General features: G+C 32.8%; 1 protein-coding gene and 1 long non-coding RNA gene across 4 annotated transcripts in view; one reads left to right on the top strand and one right to left on the bottom strand.

The window, feature by feature from the left end:
- LOC126736855 (spermine oxidase-like) overlaps positions 1–20,499 on the bottom strand; it is a 413,704-nt gene that overhangs the window by 130,821 nt on the left and 262,384 nt on the right. The window lies entirely within an intron of this gene.
- On the top strand, positions 3,256–4,719 carry LOC126736874 (uncharacterized). Its single transcript, XR_007660811.1, has 3 exons — positions 3,256–3,411; positions 4,258–4,401; positions 4,507–4,719. It is a non-coding gene; the product is annotated as an uncharacterized LOC126736874 (long non-coding RNA).

Genomic DNA, 20,499 nt, shown 5'->3' with positions numbered 1-20,499 from the left:
AAAATTCTTAAGATTTAAATTTAGCAATATTCTTTATGAATTTTGTTGTATGTCGTTTGGTCTATGTATAGCACCATACGTATTTACCAAGTTGCTAAAACCTGTAAATTTTAAACTTAGATCAGTAGGCTTTGAATCAGTGAATTATTTGGATGATTATTTTTTTTGGGGAAATCCAAAAAGGAATGTTTTCTTAATGTTATGGAAACTGTGTTGCAGGATTAATTACGCTTTAGACGGGATCTGGAGAATCCTAACTTTTATTCACTTGGTTAAAATATTTAAAAATGACTTTATTCTAAATTTTTCTTTCAAAACTGAGACACCCACCATAATTACAATTGCCTTCGACTCTTAATGGAATTCGCCAATATTTTTCATTAAACCACTATCAATATTATCACCATTTTAATTCTTTGTTATTGTTTACAATATGCTGTGCATGGAGAAGATTTCACGGCAATTGAATTGGTCAACCGGTTTACTAAAGCGGACGCCAGTGGCGCCGCGTGTCGAATTATTACGATTTGGCCCGTAATTGTACTTTCCACTAGGCACTCTATGGTTTGCTTATTAGTGACCTATGTATGGGTTTTGGTTGGGCCAATAGCGGCTAAACCCATAAAGTAACGAGTGAAGTTCCTCAAACTCCGGTCTTGCGCCCAGACGTCTTTTGGACTACTACTTAAGCAGTTCCGCGACGCATCTGGGGGTCTTTCCAGCTCCTGCGTCCGTCAAGAGTGAACCGTGCTGCCCGCTGTGACGGAGAGAGGTTTGAAATAAATCTATTATCATCTCTCTCCGCCAGCACCTTTTTTTGTTAAAATAACATCTAAAACTAAAATGCATTAGTGTTTCTTCAGTTTCAATGAAATATTTTTGAAGCAGTTTGGGTTTTAGTAGTTTGATGCCTCTCGAAACTTCGTAAGTAGTTTTCACCGTTGGTGACATTTTATTTGGTGTTCCGTGTTTCCATTGAGAAATCTCTCTTAGGGCTCCTTAAATATGTCAGTGTAAACCGCCAGCCGTGACCCAGCAGTGATGAGGATTTCGCCCTTAGCCCCGTCAACACACATCATGCCGTAAGCCCTATGTGGTGAAAAATTGCCCATCGCGGGCTCTCGCCCCCGAAAGAAGAACACCATGGAACTTGACCCGTAAGCACATTCTTTTAATCTTAACCATATTCTTCTTTTGATTTTTTTTGTATGATTTAACATGAATTTATTGTCACTTTCTCATTTTAATATTTAAAACTTAAGTAACTATATTTAGGGTATAATTGTCTAAATTAAAACAATTCAATGTTACGCCTTATTATGTAATGCTTCCGAAGTGATCACTGACGAATTCAGGTATCTACCTTTGGGTTATAAACTTGTATATATATATATATATATATATATATATATTATTTATTTTTGTTTACCTTTTTAAGACCATCTTGTATATTTACTTATATTTACTTACCATGTAGATTTAACTCCTTGTTTCTGATAAATTAAGCTATTGAGTATGAAGGCTTTAATAAACACCCTATTTAAATTAAATTAAGGTGTTTTACTACTGAGTGAGTGAGTGTGACTGAGGCAACTGACCATACAGAGAACCCACGAAGCCGGCCTGATAGGTTCTTTTTTTTGTTCCATCTTTTAAATTTAACAGGGTTTCTGGAACCTATTAGATCTAGGGAGTTGTTCTTGTTGTTTAGAACTCTTAAACCAAGACTGTCGAACAAACTCAACTCTCTAGAAATAGCCCCTGTAAACCGGATAGTCTTGCCGGGATAATATTTATAACATAACAACTGTAAAATTACTTCATAAGTTGGGGTTTATTATTAATTTTCAAAAGAGTTCCTTAGATCCTATGAAAGAATGTAAGTTCCTAGGCTTTATATGGAATAGTTCGCATCTTAAAGTTCGGCCAACTAATTATAAAATCACTAAAGCACAAATTAAAATTAATAAAATTATTCAGAAATCAAAAATTAAAATTCGAGGACATGCAAAATTAATTGGTTTCTTGAATTTAATGTGTTTGGCCTTTAAGTACAGTAGGTTATATATAAAGCAAATGGAAAAGGAAAAGGTTTTGAATTATTTGTCCAAACTTTATCCCTTAGAAAATATTTCATTTGATATGCTTTCGATTAAACTAGTTACACTCTTAGCTCTCACGTCTGCCCATAGAATGCAAGCCCTATCTAAAATACAGTTAAACAATATATATACGTATGAAGATAGAATAGAAATTGTTATCACAGATGTAATAAAGACCTCTTATAACAATAAAAGTCAACCGATTTTAAGATTTCTTATATTTAGAGAAAAACCGGAACTTTGTGTGGCAACAACTTTATGTTTTTATATTAATGCCACCCGACCAAAACGATGTGATAAAATTAATCATTATTTATTGTTAACACATAAAAAGGCATACCGGGTAGCATCCACACAAACTTTATCTAGGTGAATAAAAAAGGCGTTAGAAAGTAGCGGCATATATATTAATAAATTTAAGGGCTATAGTACCAGACATTCAGCGGTTTCAGCCGCCAGTAGACAGGGTGTCAATATAGAGACTATAAGAAGTTCTGCAGGATGGACAGCAAAATCAAATATGTTCGTTAGATTTTACGATAGACCTATATTAGATAAGTGCGTGTTTGCAAAATCCATTTTGGGTATGGAAATAAATTAGGTCCTCGTTAAAGTTAGGAGATAAGATGCTTAAGTAAGGATTTAATTATTAATTATATATATAAATGATTATTTATATAAGAGTGTTATATATAAGAGTGTTATATATGAGATTAATTTGTCTCATTTTAACTCCCTTTTATTTCACAGGTGGAGTAAATTTGACAAAGCTAGGTTTGTTACTAGATCGCCATAAACAACTTGCAAACTTAGTGTTCCGAATGGGTTTTTTAGAACTATAATTATACGATTAAAACCCATACGGAACACACCCACCCAGCTCATCTTGTATTGTCATATAACCCGATCCCTTGCGATCTAGTGACTGATATGTTGTACACAAAAAACACAAAACATTAATCACGATTCAGGTCGATGTGTGACGTGGGAGCTGGGTAGAATTTTTAAAGCAGTGTTGTCGTTTCGTGTCGCGAAACATTATTACAAACTTAGTGTTCCGAATGGGTTTTAATCGTATAATTACGATTGAACATCCTTACAGGTAAGTCGTTTAATCGTTAATTATAGTATCATCTGTCAAATGGCTTTTTGTTTATATTCGGGATTCGTGTATTTTCTTCCAATTTTGGTTTAAAAAGGAAAAAGGTCACATTTTAGTGTTTTTTTAAATTGCTAGGATGGCAAAAACTTGTATCGTATGTGGTGCCGCATCATGATAAAAAGGCGATTCAAGCAGATCTTTTCACAAGTAAGTACCGATACTTTCATAACATCACATCATGGAGCTACCATCATCATAAACGTAGAATAGGGTATCTTATAGAAATAAACCTAATAAAACTTGAATGTAAAAGTGTGCGTGAAATACAAAAATCTGTAAATTTTTAAATCTAAATATGTTTTTGAAAATATTCATCTATTAATAGGCTATAAAAAATATAAAACTAGAGTTTTGTCCATGGTTTTATTAACAGGATTTTATGTTTTTTTTTTGTTGTTTTGGCGAAAAAAGGCATAATATAAAAAAAGAAATTTATATATAGTTATGTTTTTTTAATAAAGACATTAGGTATATAGATGAAATAATTAATTTTTTATTGCCTTTAAAGAATTTTGAAATTTATTTAGATATTGATATCTATGTATAAAGTTAAGTTTGCCTAAAATTTGTTTGATTATTATTTTTTGTTTTACTTTAATGCAACTTACAAGAATATATATAGTAATTGGCACCACATATTAATTTATTGCTGTGTGGGAAATCAACACAATTAAAAAGAACATATTTGTTTGTTCAAATCACTTCCTTAGAAGTGATTTCTTACATGAGGAAGATGATATTATCAGTAGGACTTCTAATACTTATTGAATTACGTATGTGTGTAAAAGTACCTTTTACTAGGATTTCTGATGCACTGGTTGAAAATACAGCAGCCGATAATTCAGTTAATTTACCAAGTGATTTACCCCTGAAAGCTTCTATTAGCACTAGCACTATTTAGGAAAGTTATTTAGCTTCCAAAACAGTATATAGTACAAACAGTGAAGCTAATAGATTAATATTCTTGATACACCAAATTTTGTATAATTACAGATCTGATCATTCATCATCAACAATAACTGTATCTAAGATTAATAGTTCTACAGTGACCGTGGGGTCTAGGTCAACAATTACTATTTCTCATCCAAGCCGTTTTAGTTCAACTACTACACATTCCCTGACTCCGCTGAGGAAAAGGTAAAAATACACTCAAAATAGACACAGTTCAATTCTTTCTCTAAGATAAAAAATTTACACATTTTAAATTTTGGTAATACTATATTTTTATGTACATTATTCTAGGGTAAAATCAAAACGATATCCTGGGGACCTAAGCACTGATGATTTCACCGTTTCAATATGTACAAACTATGTATATGCACAAACTATGTATCAACTTTATTTTTTTAAATATTTATTCCCTAATTTATAAGTTTCGTTACATATTTTATTTGACTTGTAAAAGTACTTGTTTGTATATTACTACTAATAAACTATCTAATCTAGTCTATTGTACATAGTCTTTATTCTTAGGTAAGCTTTGTTTTTTAGTATAAATTAATATGATATAATTGGTATTAGGTATTATATAGGTCAGTGTTAAATGTCTCAAAACCATTGTAGAGGCTTATCTTATAACCTACAACTCCTTCACAATTTGAACATCCTTGTAGTTTTAACTCTTTCCGCTGTAGCAATACTGTCCCTTTGAAAAAGTCAGTACCATAGAAGTATATATTATGTGATATAAAATAAGTGATGTAAAACTGAGTATTGTTCAATGCAATAAAATTATGCAAAATGTAAAAAAATTGCGTCTTAAAACATGATTTATTAAGAAATCTATAATATTAATAAAATATTTAATTTCCTTTAAAATGCTTTTTATTAGGACCTTCCTCTAATGACGTCCATAAAAAAAACACATAAATAGCTCATAAATGGTAATATTACTTATACTCAAACTATAATAATTAATAAATATTTATCATGTAAATATTTGTTGACGACGTAACTGGTAGAGAGTGCTTGTATCGGTGGCATCAACAATGCGATCGAGCGGCTTTGCGATGCCATTACCGTTTTTTCTCAGGCCTGGATTACCCATGGGGCTAAAGGGGCTGGAGCCCCGGGCCCCATTATTCAGAGTACTTTGTCCACCTTTGTACCACTGTACCTTTGTCCCCGACTAGACAAAACTATTGCAGAAGCCTTTCAGAAAGAAAATAATTATTGGATTGATGTTTTTAAAAGAATTGTAGTTGTAATTAAATTTCTGGCAGAAAAGGGTCTGTCTTTTCGTGGTGACAATGAGATTTTTGGGTCACCATCTAATAGTCTTTACATGGGAATGTTGGAACTAATTGCCAAATTTGATCCTTTTATAGATAATCATATTAAGAATTATGGGAATAAAGGTAAAGGCACTGTTTCTTATTTGTCTAAGACTATACTCTATTTCAGAAGTGTGTAGAGCAATAAAACCTCATTAGGTATGCAAAAGTGGTACCTGGTGATCCACCAATATTTTATGCCACTACCTTAGTTGGGTATTAGTTTCAATGTAAAATTCTTTCTTTTCGTTGATTGCAGGTAGTGCCACCCGGTTTTGGGTCAATTTATGAGTTTTGCCCATTGTTACCCACTGATAAACATTGAAAACGGTTCGCCAAAGGCGTGCAACTGGGACTTGTTTTTTACCTTATAACTAATGTACTTAAATGCTATTTTATTTTAGAAAGTTACTTTTGTTTAAATGGAATAATATATTTTTTCACAAATTTATTGAACATAATATGTAGAGTAAAACAGTTGAAAATGTCACTTTTGGATCTGGCACTTTTTGAACAGTGTATAACAATTTTAAATTATAATAGATTGTAGTCTTCTTCGTCATCTGACGAACTGTCATCACCTCTTGACATTATAATTAAAGGATCGACTGTCTGATCGATGAGGTTGTCAAGATCCCACATTTTGTCCTCTTGCTTAATTACATGCTGGACTGCTTTTCGCCAATTCTCTGGTGTCGCTTCCGTAATGGCTTGATCAAACAGTAGCTTAACATCTTTCATTTTAAAAGTCGTGTTTTGTCTTGCTACAAATCCTTTTACCTGCGCCCATATCAGTTCTATAGGGTTTAGTTCGGCTATATCTTCCACGGCGTATTTCATGAAACGAGTTTTGTGTAAGTTTGCTATTGCCAGCAGTTCTTTTTTTATCAAATTTGCTTCAAACGCAATACCTTTTGCAGTCAGCCAATCGATAATTTCTTGCTTTCTCCAACTTGAAGTTGGCGTCTTCTCTATTCGCCGTGAATGATAGCTTGCGTTATCCATAACCACCACAGAATTAGCCGGAAGAAATTTTATCATTTCACCAAAATAGTCCTCGAAAACGTCTGAGTTCATGTCTTCATGGTAATCTCCTGTGCGAGTCGACTCAAAGGTTAGCAGACCTTCTTTTAAAAATCCCTCTTCGCTTCCAATATGTGTGATTATAAGTCTTTTTCCTTTTCCCGAAGGTACTTTAATACCCGTAGATAGGCCTTCTATGAAAGCTTGGCGAGCACTGGTTATATTTTTGTCTTGCCACATTTTTTGGACTATATAACCTTCGTTAATCCACGTCTCATCAAGATAAAAAACTTTCTTTTGCTCCCTGCGGTACTGCTTGATACTTCTCAAGTATTGTCGTCTCCAACAAACAATTTCGTCGCTCTCCAGTAAAAGTGCTTTGCGGTTATGCTTTTCCCAGGAAAAATCCATATTTTTTAAAGTTTTCCATAAAAGTTTTCTACTTATCAACGGAATACTGTCATCTATATATAGTCTGTATATATTACCTGACCCCATTTTTGCATGTTACAAAGCGTTAAAAGATAGGTACCTATACAAAAGGATTAAAAGTATTCATTTAGTATTTAATCTCTTTCAAAATAAAGGCATTTAATCCGTGAAAATTAAATTCATAAATATTATAAGTACCTGCGCCTATGAACTACCACGAAATGTAGCCAAACAGAACGGAATTCCCCAGTTTATTGCTCTATACACTTCTGAAATAGAGTATATCTGCGAGGAGTTTATCCAAATAATGTCCGATAAAGTACTAAAACGATTAGAGAAGATATAATAGCATCAAAATATTTTTCAATAATAGTGGATTCGACTCCAGATTTATCGCACGTAGATCAGTTATCGATAATTATCCGCTTTTGCTCTAGTGAAAAGGGTGGGCAAGTATATGAGAGATTTTTAGAATTTTATACCTATTTTCAGTCATACTGGTAAATCCCTGTCGGAGGTTGTTATAAATTTTTTGACAAAAAGTACGCTGGATTTAAAATTTTGTCGTGGATAGTCATACGACAATGCTAGTAATATGTCGGGGCAGTATAATGACCTTCAAGCATATATAAAAGAAATTGCAAAGGTAGCTTTTTACGTGCCATGTTTTGCACAATCTTTAAATTTAGTTGGAGAATGTACTGTTGACGATTGCTTTGATGCTACAAAGTTTTTTAATTTTTTGCAAAAATTGTATGCTTTTTTTGGGTCCTCCACACATCGATGGCATTTGTTTTTAGATAATATTGGCAAAAACCTTACTGTCAAGTCGTTAAGTACCACTCGTTGGAGCTGTAGAGAAGACGCAGCAAAAGCGTTAGTAACAAGCTATGTCCAAATAAACAGCTGCTTAAAAATGATGTCGGATGACCCATCAGAAAAAAAAGACATCAAGTTAGAAGCCCCATTTCTAAAGAAATGATAAAAATGAAGACTCTTGTAATGGCTACCTTTTGGAGCAAAATTTTAAGGCTTTTTGGGGAAGCTTCCAATATACTTCAAAAGCCAGGTCTGGATTTATTGTTTGGTGAAAACATTTTAAAAGGGCTAATCAGAAGTGTTTCCTGTTTCCGAGACCAATTTGACTTGTTTGAAGAAGAAGCCAAAAGTTTACTACCACAGAAAGAATATGAGTGTTCTATGGGCAGGTCAAAGTAAAAAAAATACCCGGACGGTAAAAATGAAATATTATTGAATGAAAGAGAATTATTTCGCACGCAGTCATTTTTAGTAATAGTAGATAAGCTGGTCAATGAATTAGAATGACGGTATAATGCATATTCAGATCTTGCCCAGTTGTTTGGTTTGATTTCAAAACTTAGCTCTAATGTATGTTTATCTAAATCAGAAGTTGAAGAGTTTTCTGCAAAAGTAATAAGCGTGTACGCAGATGACCTAAATATTAATTTAACAGATGAGCTGGTATTTTTCTCGGAACTTCTTAAAACCTCTTCCGAAAAAATATGCAATCCACTTGATCTTTTAGGATATATCTTAGAACACCAATTAATTGACACGTTTCCTAACGTATATACGCTTTTAAAAATTTATCTAACGATACCAATAGCAAATTGTGAGTCTGAACGTTCCTTTTCCAAGCTAGTTTATATAAAAAATAAATATAGAGCCACAATGCAGGAGGAACGTCTGTCTTCTTTAACATTAATGTGTATCGAAAGGGACGTTTTGAAGGATTTAGAGTTTAATGACGTAATAGAAGATTTTGTAAAACTGAAATTACGAAAAAAGGTATTTTAATATTCCTATTTTCAAAAAAACCTTTTCTTTTATATAAGTAACATATATGTAGTGTTATAAATAATATTTTTTGCATTTTATTTATAAGGGGCCCCTTGATCCTTTATTAGCCCCAGGCCCCATAAAACCTTAATCCGGTCATGTTTTCTCTTAATATACTTTATTTACATTTATTTAACGTTGTACATTTACTTCGATATAGAGTATCTTATTATATTTTATTTAAAAAAATGCTTAAAATAGGAGCAGTAGTATTGTTTTGTGCCTTTGGAAACAACTGAAAATTCTTATGATATTATAAAGTGATTTTTACGATTTCTATATAAGCATTTGGCGTTATTGCATCAGAGATATTGCAAGCAAACAAACCTGCCCATAGTTCCACGGCATGCTACTTCTAGCCTTTCTAAGTTCCAATGTTCTAAGATTATTACTTTCTATACTATTAACATATGTTCTAGAATAAATTACCTAAATTATCATCATTTAAAGAAAGACACATACATTTTGTTTTGGAATTAATTAAATTCTTAAACAAGACATAAAATGTTTTATTTTTTAGTTATTCGGAACTAATTTTAGATTTTAAATTTAATGCAGCATTAGCAATCTAAATAGGGCAATTAAAATTAGCAGCTTTATAAGCAGTTTCTTAGAAGGCTCTCTGCATCTGGAAGGCGTTATTCTGTATTTTAATAACCCGAGCTAGTCAGGAACAATAATTTGCCAAAGGCGTTACTTTGTATTATTCTTAGATACCTCCATAATTTTTTTATTATTGACTGCCTATATTACGTAGATACACTAATGAAAAAAGGATAATCATTTACCAGATTTTCAGGTCATAAAAATAAAAAAAATTGTCAGTATTACTTTAGTCAAACTTTATTATGAAGGGCTTTTTAGCCCTCCCTCGAGCTGTAACAAAACGGACATTGCTGTCGCACACTAGAGTTTGGAACTAAGCCAAAACTTTCTTTGTGTATGTATGCTAACGGAATTTACAAAAACAGAAAAGCCTTTTGTAATAGTCTTTAAAAAAAACTGCTAGAACGTGACCTTTTTAGTTAATTTGCAATGCTAAAAGCCAGAACTTACTGATTAAAACTTCAAAGTAATATTTATAATAATATCAAGAGTTAAGTTTGTTATATTTTTTTTTTCCAAAGTGCAATAAAATGGAATGATGGTGGTGAAGCGATGAATGCCAAGTTAATCAAAGAAAAGAAGTACTAAAAATAGTGAAAGGTTTATGGCCTTAAGAGGGTCTCCAAAAGTTGTTTGATGCCCGGAGGAACTTAACCCCTCTTACCTGAAACGCCCAGAGAAGGAATCCTTCACAATGCTGCTAGCTCAAGCCGATGTGGGTTCTAGCTTCTTTCTCAACCAAATGAACCAAAATTTCAGGTAGTAGTAACTACCAGGTAGTAACTACCCAAGAGTTACCCAACTAAATGTCAAAATCAGTATGGCGCCACCAAGTTTTGGATTTTATATAATCCCAAAGGACGCCCAATATTTATCAAAATTTATTTAGGCAAGTTCAAAACGAAACTTGGAAAACAAAATCAAAGTCAAATCAGTATACACTATTGTTTCCAAATTACCTATGATATTCCAACCTACTCAACTCAAGTGAAAAACAAATTAACAACAGAAAATAACAATTTATTTAAGTCTTGATTATCACAGAGAATTATGTTATGTTATTTATTGTTAAGAGGAATAATTATTTAAGTTGGTAATAAGGAACCACAACATCACACAAAAAATACACAATCAAAGTGTGGTTGTCGAAATAAAACAAATTATGTTACACCCAAACTTTGGGGAATGAAGCTTCAATTCAATTAAACTAATAACTTACATGGCCCGGTATATCCCGCCACGGACATTGACCTAAGCAAAAAAAAAAATAACAACCCTAACTGTTGAAGCTTCCCCACTTAAAATTACCCTTTTATTAGTTTACTCTAATATTTACTAGCTAATCTGAGAAAATTTGACATCTTAGGAGTAGTCTGAAAATAAATAATATAACCCAAGTATATACTCGTAGTACTACGAAGCCGGCTGCGTCTTACCTCACAGGAGTCACTTGTCACATATATATGTACTCTTATCAGTAATATTCAATAATAAAATAGCATCGATTACATAATGTCAATAAAATTTTAAATAAGCTTATGTATGTATCTCAACTCAAAAGATAAAAGTTGTGATAATAAAAATAAAATAAGTGAATAAAAAAATGTTATGTTGTGTCACTTAGCTCCATACACAGCAGACTACTTCACATTCGAGACTCTCCCAGACATCCAATTCCCAGTCAAGGAAAACTGCAGGCTTCCAAGCTTCACCTCTTCCACTTCACAAGCTCTGGTAGTGGTCTAGGTTAGACGTTAGCTCACAGTTGCTTAAAATTTCCTTCTAGATTAGAGCCAGTAGAGTACATAACCCCAAAACGAAAGCACCATGTGACATGAAGAAATCAGGTCCGTACAAAAAAAATCCGTCCAAAATCCATGTTATGTAGCTCTAGTAGCTTGCTAATTAAATTGTCCCCTGCCAATGCCAATCAGAACCGCTATTTTGCCGATGTTCGAGGGCACGTGAAAAATTATTAGGTTTTAAATCGCCATAAAGGCCAGTAAATTCAACAAAACAACAAATTATAGCATTACGCCCAAAAAGTTGATTTACTATCACCACATTTAGTCAATTATATCCCCATATGGGTAAAATTCACACGAATTTCAAAAAGAACTAAAGCACTCTTCACTTCATGACGGCGGTCTGGGAAAAGGAACGACCGCAGAGGTCAAACCCGTATTTAAGCAATCACGCACAAAGTGTATTGCCAATCGAAATATATAACAAAATAACTTAACTTTTTTTATAAGTACCATAAAACCTTTTATAAAAAATAAATAACAAAATTTGTGGCCCAAGGAAGTTGGCAACGAAAATATGTGTCACTATGACAATCAATTTCGATTTTGCCTAGACCAGCAACTTCTTGCTATCTTCCAAGAAAACTAATATTTACATTAGATAAAAAGAGACAAAAATTAGATAGGTCAGTCCGAGTAAAATCAACCAGCATATCTGGTATGGTCAAGCCAAAATCAGATATTGTACTATGAACAGTACAACATACACAATAATTGTACATGCCCAATTAATCATTATTCGTTATAAAATAATTAAATAATCAATATGGGATATAATTTAAATTCTAAAATATTTCTTTAGTCCAGAACCGGGTTTTATAAGAGTATAAATAAAATTTCATTAACAACCAGTACAATATGAAGCTGAAATGTACAAAACTAAATGTGTCCTTAAAAAAAAGAATACTGTAATTTGAAATGGCTAAAGAACAGAACTATGAGTTACTTGGGAGGCTATTACAGAGAGGGCATTACTAGTATCAATCATTAATATTTGTAAAATATCTATTTTGAAAATATAACTGTAATCAGTGCTTTTAATAAAGAGTATAAAATGCCAATTTTAACCTGTAACAGCTACCCTCTTTTTCCCCCAAAAAAAATTTTTTCTAAAATTTTTTTTTTTTAAATACTAATTTATAGGTGTATAGCCAATTAAGAAAATAATTACACTACCATCCAAATTAAATTTAATTATCTATTGAGTTAAGTAATAGGCAATGAAAATAAAAAAAATAAATTAAATAGGTAGCTAGTTTCCAACTTCATCATAAAAAGGTTTAAGATCTTGCACATGCCAATTTCCTTTTGATTTCCCATGCATATCCTCAAGTTCATAAATGCAGTAACCCACTTTATTTTTTACCCTAAAAGGACCTTCAAAATTACCTGCCAACTTAGCAGTAAAATAGTTCCCTGCATCTGACAACGCATACAATCTTTTCGAAACTAAATCACCAATATTGAATTCTACATTTCGACGTCTTAAGTTATATTGATCCCTAGATTTCTGGCCTGCTTGTAATAATTTCTTCGATACAAATTCCCTTAGCTTCCCTAAAGATTCAACCCTTTTAATGGAATTCCCCTGAGATTGATCAGAAACTATATTTTGGTTAACGTCCCTATATTGAAAAAATTCTGATGCATGCAAAATCATTTCAGTACCATAGTTAATAAAGTAAGGCGTTTTACTTGTAACTTCATGAGTTGCTGTATTAATTGCACAAGCTAAAGCTGCTAGGTTTTCATCCCATATTCTATGATTTTCCGAAGCAAAAGCAGTTAACATGGATTTTAGCACTCCATTGACTCTCTCTGTAACATTAGGAGAAGGATGATAATTGGGATTATACATGATTTTAGATCCATATTTTTTTGCTAAATTTTGAAATTCTTTGCTCTTAAACTGTACCCCATTGTCACACCTAATAACCTCTGGAACTCCATGAAAAAGAAAAATATGTTCCTCAAGAATATTGCATATTTTAGCAGAATTAGCCTTCCTAATGGCAAAGAAACGATTAAATTTACTAAATACATCAGTGACCACAAATATATACATATTGCCACGTTTACTCTTAGGCAAAGGACCAAATAAATCCATACTCACAACCTGCCAACAATGTTTAGGGACCAAATTAGAAACCATTAAGCCTGCTGGCTTCTTTTGTTCAGGTTTGATTTTCTGACAAGTAACACAATGTCTCACAAACCTTACCACGGTCGACCTCATCCCTGGCCAATAATACAATCTGCCTATCTTGGCATAAGTCTTATAGACACCTAAATGACCTCCTAAAGGCGAGCAGTGGCAGCTTGCAAAAACCTCGTGTCTCCTATCCTTAGGAATAACTAATTTCCAATAGTCAGCAGCGTCACGTAAATCTGGGTAATCTAACCTCACATGTTTATAAATCTTGTCCTCCCTAACTCTCCAAAGAGGAAAATCTAATGGATTTTTGACAATTCTATCTCTCAATTTAATATACCAAGAATCACTAGTTTTATGAAAATCATGGTTGGAGAACTGAACAGAATCACAATTTACCGGGACATTCCTCGATAAAGCATCCGCTACTACATTATCGCGCCCTTTCCTATGAATTATTTTATAGTCGAATTGCTGTAGCCTTAAAGCCCATCTCCCCAATCTACCTTGAGGATTTTTAAGATTATCCAGCCACTGTAAACTATGATGATCACAAATAACCGAAAACTTAGCACCTTCCAAATAACATCTTAATTTTTCTATACCAAATAGGACTGCTAGAAGTTCTCGCTCAGTAGCTGAATACAACTTTTCCTGTCGAGTCAAGGTACGAGATATATAACAAATTACATTTTCACGCCCATCATAAATTTGATATAAAACAGCGCCAACCCCATATCCTGAGGCATCTGTTTGCAAAACGAAGTCATATTCGAACCTAGGGCAAGTTAAAATAGGTGCTGAAATCAAGGAATTTTTAACTTTTTGAAAAGCTTCCTCACATTTTACATCCCAATAAAATTTAGTTCCCTTTCTTAAAAGTTTGGTAAATGGTGCAATTATATCAGAAAAGGTAGGAATAAATCGACGATACCAAGAGAGCATACCAATAATTCTACGAACTTCTGTCACTGATTTTGGAGTCGGCATGTTAGTAATGGCTTCGACTTTGGAAGGATCCACAGAAATTCCATGACGATTTACTACATAACCCAAATATCTTAACTCGGCTCTACAAAATTTACTTTTTTCCTTATTAAGTGAAAGACCGGCCTCCTCCAAACACTGAAAAACATCTTTTAGAAGCTGTAAATGGCTCTTAAAATCCGGGCTTATTAGAATAATATCATCGATATATCTAAACACTGAATTCTGAAACTTGGGACCGAGGATGGTGTCGATCAACCTTTGGAAGGTTGCGGGGGCATTATGTAATCCAAATGGAAGTCTACGGAACTGAAATAAACCACGTCCAGGAACGGTAAATGCAGTATACTGCTTACTATTTTCCTCCAATTCAACCTGCCAATAAGCACTCTTCAAATCCAAAGAACTAAGATATTTGGCTCCACCCAACTTATCCAAAATGGCTGAAATGTAGGGAAGTGGATATGCACAACGCTCGGATACAGCATTTAATTTCCTAAAATCAACGCAGAATCTCATTTTGCCATCACTTTTAGGCACCAGAAGAACTGGAGAGGACCAAGCTGAAGTAGATGGTTCAATGACTCCCAACTCCAACATCTTGTCAACCTCCTCATCAATGAGTTTCTGTTTGAAAGGTGATACAGGATAATACCTTTGCTTAATAGGCTCACTATTAGTGGTTATCTTATGTTTAACAACTGAAGTGCATCCCAGCCTATCCCCAATCTTTTGAAAGTAAGATGAAACTAATTTATCCAAAGCCAAATGTTCTTCTGCAGATAAATCTGCTTCACACTGAATCAAGGAAATTCCAGAATTTAAGGGTTCTTCAGAAAAATGCCATTCACCTCGACGCATGTCAGGAACAATACCCAAGTTTTTCCAGAAATCAATACCCAAAACCAACTCATGACGAATTTCTGGGACTATAAAAATGTCAATAACCCTAATAACTCCTTTTACACTTACAGGCACGCTAACAACGCCTATACATTCACACGACCTATTATTAGCTATTGTACAAGATGTTCTCCTATTAATGTCCAAAGTAACTCCCAATATTTTCAATTTTTCCCAACCAGAACTACCCATAAAAGTCCTATTTGCACCTGAATCTAAAAGACCATAAAATTTAGACCCAAAAATTTCTACTGATAAATAAGGACATTCCCCTGGACCTACATGTGCTAATACATAGTCAAGTACAATTTTATTTTTACAATCCATGGTCGAATCAAAACCAGAAGCAAACCCTCGACCTAAGATTGGCTTCTCGAGCCGTTTCCCTGATTATTATGTCTATTACAATTTGGACAGTTTATTTTAGTAAAGTTATCTTTTCCACAGCCAAAACATTTTTTAATTTTTGATGTACAATTTTTAGCAAAATGATTTGGTTGGTCACATTTAAAACAAAGTTTTACTCCAGAATTAGCATTACCAAAATTATTGTTATTTTTGTTGCCAGAATTGTGATGATTTTGACCACTAGGACCTGTTTTAAAATTACTGTTCTTAAAATTATTAGAATTAAAATTTCTGTTTTGTGCATAACGATCTGAACCTTGGAATTTATTGTGGTTACTAGATCTTTGATTAAAATTTTGATTTTGTCCTGGCCTATTTTGATTATTAATATTATTATTATTTGCAAATCTATTTGTATTAACAAAAGAACTCTGATTTGAACGAGGTATATTCTGGTTATAATTACTTGAAAATCTATTATTATTATAGTTGGAATTTTGAAAATTTGAGTTTATTGATTCACAATTATTTAGATTGTCAAATTCTGTACTATTAAGTTTACTACTTATTTTAAAATTTTCTAAACTTGTCCTATTATATTGATAATCTAAATCAGGTTCGAGTGACAAATTGCCCTTCTTAGGTGGTTTAAAATCCTCTACCCTTAACCGAGTCTCCTCTAACTTTCTACACAATTCAATAAGTTCAAAAGGTGTATTTATTTCATGCAAAGTTAATCTTTCCTGATAAAAAGGCAAAATGTTTGATCTTAAGACTCTTAATCTTAACTGATCACCAACTGGAGTAGGCATTCTATCAAAAAGTTGAGACATAGCTGCAACATAAATACCAATCGGTTCATCACTACCCTGAGTTCTTTCTAAAATTTGTTTCCATAATTTATCAGCAAAGTGTGGAGGTACAAATTCATCTTTCATTAATTTAATTAAAGAGTCCCAATCTGTTGCATATCTAGATATTAAGTGATAATAATTTAAAGCTTGACAGTCAAAAAGATCAGAAGCTGAGTTGAAAAGTTCTGCCTTTGAAACACCCCTTGAAATAGATAGTTCTTCTACCCTCTGTAAAAATGCATTGAAGCTTAAACCTGACTTATTACCTGAAAATTTTAAATTCCATTTAAAAACTGGAACACTTTTGAAATGAGATGTAGATGGTTGCATATTGGTATTTATCGCAGTCATATTAACTTCATTTCGAGTAGGCGTAGAATTATCATGAATAGAAGTTCGAGTTGAGTCTAATAAAGTATTTACTTCAAAATTATTATCTAAGGGTGGATCAATGTTAGAGTCTGAAAGAAGTTTTATTTTATTTTCATACTCAGAAACTAATGTTGTAAGTTCAAGAAGTAAAGAGGACCTTTTTGAAGCCACCTCTTTATCGGTGTCTGTAATCCTATTTATTCTGCCAGTTAAATGAGCAAATTTTGTTTCTATTTTCAAATGTTGTGTAGTTGTGCCAGGAAAAGATGAAATTGAATCTTTTAACTCAGTAAGTTTATTTGCACAAATCGGAATTTCGATATCAGGGTCAAGAGTTGCTGAGCTTTGAACTGAATTGCCTGATTTTTCTAATTGTAAAAGGGAACGCAAACATTTACGCAAGGAATCTGCTGTACCAGAAGGGTCAATACCTCTAACTTTAACTTCATATTCCAGCTCATCCTTTTGCAATCTTTCTATAGTAATCTTATACATGTTGTACTAAAAAAAATTGACCAAAAATCAAAAACAAATATATATGTACTATATGAATAGATAGGTCAAAATTAATAGGTTACCAAAATCAACTCCTATATTTTCCTGTAAAAATTCACCAAAAATTAAATAGAAGATTTTTATCCTATTCCAAATCCAAATATCATTTGAACACCTGTCCTAAAATTTCACGTTAACCTTTAAAAAAAATTCAAATCCAAAATATGAATATTAAAGTCCAATCCAGTAAAAGAAGAAAAAAAAAATTTTTGGGTAACTATAGAGAAAGAAGAGTAAGTTGGGGCGCCAGTGTTATATTTTTTTTTCTAAAGTGCAATAAAATGGAATGATGGTGGTGAAGCGATGAATGCCAAGTTAATCAAAGAAAAGAAGTACTAAAAATAGTGAAAGGTTTATGGCCTTAAGAGGGTCTCCAAAAGTTGTTTGATGCCCGGAGGAACTTAACCCCTCTTACCTGAAACGCCCAGAGAAGGAATCCTTCACAATGCTGCTAGCTCAAGCCGATGTGGGTTCTAGCTTCTTTCTCAACCAAATGAACCAAAATTTCTTAGGTAGTAACTACCCAAGAGTTACCCAACTAAATGTCAAAATCAGTATGGCGCCACCAAGTTTTGGATTTTATATAATCCCAAAGGACGCCCAATATTTATCAAAATTTATTTAGGCAAGTTCAAAACGAAACTTGGAAAACAAAATCAAAGTCAAATCAGTATACACTATTGTTTCCAAATTACCTATGATATTCCAACCTACTCAACTCAAGTGAAAAACAAATTAACAACAGAAAATAACAATTTATTTAAGTCTTGATTATCACAGAGAATTATGTTATGTTATTTATTGTTAAGAGGAATAATTATTTAAGTTGGTAATAAGGAACCACAACATCACACAAAAAATACACAATCAAAGTGTGGTTGTCGAAATAAAACAAATTATGTTACACCCAAACTTTGGGGAATGAAGCTTCAATTCAATTAAACTAATAACTTACATGGCCCGGTATATCCCGCCACGGACATTGACCTAAGCAAAAAAAAAAATAACAACCCTAACTGTTGAAGCTTCCCCACTTAAAATTACCCTTTTATTAGTTTACTCTAATATTTACTAGCTAATCTGAGAAAATTTGACATCTTAGGAGTAGTCTGAAAATAAATAATATAACCCAAGTATATACTCGTAGTACTACGAAGCCGGCTGCGTCTTACCTCACAGGAGTCACTTGTCACATATATATGTACTCTTATCAGTAATATTCAATAATAAAATAGCATCGATTACATAATGTCAATAAAATTTTAAATAAGCTTATGTATGTATCTCAACTCAAAAGATAAAAGTTGTGATAATAAAAATAAAATAAGTGAATAAAAAAATGTTATGTTGTGTCACTTAGCTCCATACACAGCAGACTACTTCACATTCGAGACTCTCCCAGACATCCAATTCCCAGTCAAGGAAAACTGCAGGCTTCCAAGCTTCACCTCTTCCACTTCACAAGCTCTGGTAGTGGTCTAGGTTAGACGTTAGCTCACAGTTGCTTAAAATTTCCTTCTAGATTAGAGCCAGTAGAGTACATAACCCCAAAACGAAAGCACCATGTGACATGAAGAAATTAGGTCCGTACAAAAAAAATCCGTCCAAAATCCATGTTATGTAGCTCTAGTAGCTTGCTAATTAAATTGTCCCCTGCCAATGCCAATCAGAACCGCTATTTTGCCGATGTTCGAGGGCACGTGAAAAATTATTAGGTTTTAAATCGCCATAAAGGCCAGTAAATTCAACAAAACAACAAATTATAGCATTACGCCCAAAAAGTTGATTTACTATCACCACATTTAGTCAATTATATCCCCATATGGGTAAAATTCACACGAATTTCAAAAAGAACTAAAGCACTCTTCACTTCATGACGGCGGTCTGGGAAAAGGAACGACCGCAGAGGTCAAACCCGTATTTAAGCAATCACGCACAAAGTGTATTGCCAATCGAAATATATAACAAAATAACTTAACTTTTTTTATAAGTACCATAAAACCTTTTATAAAAAATAAATAACAAAATTTGTGGCCCAAGGAAGTTGGCAACGAAAATATGTGTCACTATGACAATCAATTTCGATTTTGCCTAGACCAGCAACTTCTTGCTATCTTCCAAGAAAACTAATATTTACATTAGATAAAAAGAGACAAAAATTAGATAGGTCAGTCCGAGTAAAATCAACCAGCATATCTGGTATGGTCAAGCCAAAATCAGATATTGTACTATGAACAGTACAACATACACAATAATTGTACATGCCCAATTAATCATTATTCGTTATAAAATAATTAAATAATCAATATGGGATATAATTTAAATTCTAAAATATTTCTTTAGTCCAGAACCGGGTTTTATAAGAGTATAAATAAAATTTCATTAACAACCAGTACAATATGAAGCTGAAATGTACAAAACTAAATGTGTCCTTAAAAAAAAGAATACTGTAATTTGAAATGGCTAAAGAACAGAACTATGAGTTACTTGGGAGGCTATTACAGAGAGGGCATTACTAGTATCAATCATTAATATTTGTAAAATATCTATTTTGAAAATATAACTGTAATCAGTGCTTTTAATAAAGAGTATAAAATGCCAATTTTAACCTGTAACAAGTTTACCTGAAAAGGACAAAGAAAATATTAAATGTAGAAACGGAGGTAAAATTCAATGAGATGATAGGAAAATTATTAAGGAATTTAAAAGTTTACTTCAAAAGTTAAGTAGGTTTTATGAAGAAACGCAAATATCAGATGCGATATAAAGATATATACCTACCAAAGACGTACAAAGTAAAAAAATAAAATAAAGTCAAGACAATAGTAGGACAAAAGTCTTTAGTAGATTAGAAGTCTTTGATTAACAAATACACATCTGCTTAAGACAAAGATGAACATAGTGAAGCAGATTTGATTCAGCGTATAAAAGACATTAATATGATCAATAAAGTATAACCAAATCTAGTTACTCTGATTCAAATGTTTCATTTTAAAGAACATACTTTCGGATTCTGTAATTTGTTGGCCCTAAAATTATCCACTGATAATTTTAGGGCCTAAATT

This window comes from Anthonomus grandis, chromosome 5 (assembly GCF_022605725.1).
Source record: "Anthonomus grandis grandis chromosome 5, icAntGran1.3, whole genome shotgun sequence".
NCBI lineage: Eukaryota > Metazoa > Arthropoda > Insecta > Coleoptera > Curculionidae > Anthonomus > Anthonomus grandis.
Note: the sequence above shows the minus strand (reverse complement) of the source record. Positions and strands in the feature narration are given on the sequence as shown.